Source organism: Chrysochloris asiatica, unplaced genomic scaffold (genome assembly GCF_000296735.1).
Source record: "Chrysochloris asiatica unplaced genomic scaffold, ChrAsi1.0 scaffold00113, whole genome shotgun sequence".
Classification (NCBI taxonomy): Eukaryota; Metazoa; Chordata; class Mammalia; order Afrosoricida; family Chrysochloridae; genus Chrysochloris; species Chrysochloris asiatica.
The window spans coordinates 3,004,604-3,008,635 of NW_006408631.1; the positions used below are offsets into that span (position 1 = coordinate 3,004,604).

Consider the following 4,032-nt stretch of genomic DNA (forward strand, 5'->3'; position numbering starts at 1 on the left):
TTTCCCTCTTAAGATCTACTGCACTTATAGCATCTAACTCAGTGTCATATATTCCATAACTATTTGTGGAATTAAATTTCTAAATGCAAATAACCTTGCTGACAGATTACATTCCCCTCTCCCCCACGCCTGCCATCTCTTTGATTGGGCTTCTTTAGTTTTGTTTTGTTTTCATTTAAAATACAAGTTATTGAGTCCCACGGGTGCTAGACATTAGAAACACAACAATGAACAAGATAGACCTGGTGTTGTCTAGAAATCAGAAAAGCAGCCAATCAATTATAACACAAAGTTACAAGTACTATAATAGGACTCGTTATGTTGCTGTTGTTGTTAAGTGCCTTGGGATTGGTTCTGACTCATAGTAACCCTGTTTAGGGTTTCTAAGGAGCGGCTGGTGACTGTGGTTCAAACCAACCTTGTAGTCCAGTGTTTTATCCTACAGTGCCACAGTGCTTTATCCTATAGTGCCTAGAAATGGTGACTATGAAATATAAAGGAGGGATGGTGGAATATAAAGGAGGGATAGTGGTGGTGGTGGTATGTCATAGAGTCGGTTCTAATTCACTGTGAGCCAGCATAGGGTTCCTGAGCCTGTTAATCTTTACCAGAGCAGAAAGCCTCAACTGTCTTCCGTGAAACAGCTGGTAGTTTCGAACTGCTGACCTTGAGGTTTGCAGCCCGAATTGTAACCACTACACTACCAGAGCTCCTTCAGAGGAGGGATGGTGGTGGTGGTTATGTGCCATGGAGTCGGGATACTTAGCCTTAAATAGATTAACAGCTAAACTGAGACTTGAACAGGGGTAGAGTGTTGCAACAAAAGGAACAGTGTGTGTGAAGGAATGGCAACAGGAGACTGTGAAACATTCCAGGAATGAAAAGATGAGTGTGTGGGGAGGGTAGGAACGGCTGTGAGGGCAGTGAAAGCTGAGCCTAGGGAACCAGAATGAACCAGGGAAGGCTCTGCCATCCTAAACTGCTTGTTTTCCACAGCTACATTGGTGGCAATATAAACTGGCATGCACATTTTAAAAATAAATGTAGTAGTATCTCTTTCAAAGAAACGGCAATAAATTTCATGAGCTAGAAAAAATGTGCATCTGCTTTGATCTATTACTTCCACCCCTGAGAATTTATCTGAAGAAAATGGTATTCCCAGAAGAAAAAGCTATGTGTCCACGACTGTTCATTACAGAATTATGTATAGTCCTGAAAAGCGGGAAAGAACCTACTTGCCCAGCAATAATAAATTATGGTATATTGACTTGATGAGAACATTTCCATCATTAAAAAGTATAAATAGAGAAATTGCTCAGTTGCGTGCACATAAGTGAAACTGGCAGTATGCAAAGCTGTTTCTATACTATAACTAAAAGTACATATAATTTTTTTGAAAATGTATATAAAAGTTAACAAAGGTTTTTTTGTTTTTTGTTTTTTAATTAAATGTTTTTATGTTGCATTGAGTGAAAGTTTACAGGGCACATCATCAGCTTCACATTCAACCATTCATATAGCTTGTTTCATTACATTGATTATTATCCCCGCTATATATCATCAGTTTACAGTGTTTCTCTCTATCCTCTTTAGCTTTTTTTTTTTTTTTTTTTTGGATGGGGGGGGACTTGGCTTATTGGAATTTACAGTCTCGGCTTTTAGGGGAGGTTTTTACATTTGTCTGTGGATATCCAGGGCTCATGTATGAGATTCCTAACAGCATTACTGAATAATCAGATGAGGGACAGTTTGTTATGTCTACTAGGTGGCTAGAGTCTGATCCTCAGAGCCTATGGTTTGGACGGTCAACAACGCTTGGGCCCACAGGGGCTTGGCCTCCTGACCGGGTCTGTGCTGTCTGCATCTGAGTCCTCCTTATTTATTGATTGTTTAAGGGACGCTGCCTGTCTTAGGTGGTCAGTGCGAATTCCTCAGTCCTACCAGTCATTGAGACTCATTGCATCATGGCAATGTCTCTGTCCCAAGTAGCCGAGGTTCCACGTGATCCTTACCCGTCTCTGGCCACTAACAAAGGTTTTTAAATGAGTACAAGACAGTCTTGGGAATTCCCCTAGTCTCTATTGCTCTATTAGATTTGAACTTGTTTAGGAATATTAGATCTATTCAGTAAGGTTTCTGTTTTAATATCCTCTCTGTGGGGGAAGCTGGAATTGGAAAATCCACACTGATTGACACATTGTTTAATACTAATTTGAAGATCATGAGTCACTGATTGACACATTGTTTAATACTAATTTGAAGATCATTAGTCCTCACACTTTTCTCCACCTTAGACTTTAGGCTCGCTCAGACATACAAACTCCAGACTCTAGGAAAGTAACGTTGACCATAGTGAATGCAGTGAGATTTGGTGGCAAAATAAACAAAAGAGAGAGCTGCCAGCCAATAGTTGACTACGTAGATGCTCAGTTTGAGGCGTATCTCCAATAAGAACTGAAGATTAAGCAGAGTCTCTGTAACTACCATGATTCCTGCATCCATGTGTGTCTTTACTTCATTTCACCTACAGGACACTCTGAAGACACTTGATCTCATAACTATGAAGAACCTGGATGATAAGGTGAACATTATACCAGTGATTGCCAAAGCAGATGCAATTTCTAAAACTGAGTTACAGAAATTTAAGATCAAGCTCATGAGTGAATTAGTTATTAGTAATGGTGTCCAGATAAACAAGTTGCCAACAGATGATGAAACTATTGCTAAAATCAATTCTTCAATGAATGCTCGTTTACCATTTGCTGTTGTAGGAAGTATGAATGAGATAAAAGTTGGAAATAACATTGTCACAGTTTGTCAGTATCCTTAGGGTGCCGTATAAGTGGAAAGTGAGAACCACTGAGAACTAATTAAACTCCTGGAAATGCTCATTTGTACAAACTGGAAGACTTGCAAGAACAAACTCATACTCGACACTATGAACTGTACAGACTGCAAACTGGAGGAATTGGGCTTTAAAGATGTGAGTCCAGAGAGAGGAGGGATGGTGGAATATAAAGGAGGGATAGTGGAGGTGGTGGTATGTCATAGAGTCGGTTCTAATTCACTGTGAGCCAGCATAGGGTTCCTGAGCCTGTTAATCTTTACCAGAGCAGAAAGCCTCAACTGTCTTCCGTGAAACAGCTGGTAGTTTCGAACTGCTGACCTTGAGGTTTGCAGCCCGAATTGTAACCACTACACTACCAGAGCTCCTTCAGAGGAGGGATGGTGGTGGTGGTTATGTGCCATGGAGTCGGGATACTTAGCCTTAAATAGATTAACAGCTAAACTGAGACTTGAACAGGGGTAGAGTGTTGCAACAAAAGGAACAGTGTGTGTGAAGGAATGGCAACAGGAGACTGTGAAACATTCCAGGAATGAAAAGATGAGTGTGTGGGGAGGGTAGGAACGGCTGTGAGGGCAGTGAAAGCTGAGCCTAGGGAACCAGAATGAACCAGGGAAGGCTCTGCCATCCTAAACTGCTTGTTTTCCACAGCTACATTGGTGGCAATATAAACTGGCATGCACATTTTAAAAATAAATGTAGTAGTATCTCTTTCAAAGAAACGGCAATAAATTTCATGAGCTAGAAAAAATGTGCATCTGCTTTGATCTATTACTTCCACCCCTGAGAATTTATCTGAAGAAAATGGTATTCCCAGAAGAAAAAGCTATGTGTCCACGACTGTTCATTACAGAATTATGTATAGTCCTGAAAAGCGGGAAAGAACCTACTTGCCCAGCAATAATAAATTATGGTATATTGACTTGATGAGAACATTTCCATCATTAAAAAGTATAAATAGAGAAATTGCTCAGTTGCGTGCACATAAGTGAAACTGGCAGTATGCAAAGCTGTTTCTATACTATAACTAAAAGTACATATAATTTTTTTGAAAATGTATATAAAAGTTAACAAAGGTTTTTTTGTTTTTTGTTTTTTAATTAAATGTTTTTATGTTGCATTGAGTGAAAGTTTACAGGGCACATCATCAGCTTCACATTCAACCATTCATATAGCTTGTTTCATTA

The 4,032-nt window shown here is 39.6% G+C and overlaps 1 pseudogene; it reads left to right on the forward strand.

The window, feature by feature from the left end:
• The first annotated feature begins 1,095 nt into the window (after positions 1-1,095).
• The window catches only part of LOC102836214, a 3,968-nt pseudogene continuing 1,031 nt past the window's right edge, over positions 1,096-4,032 (forward strand).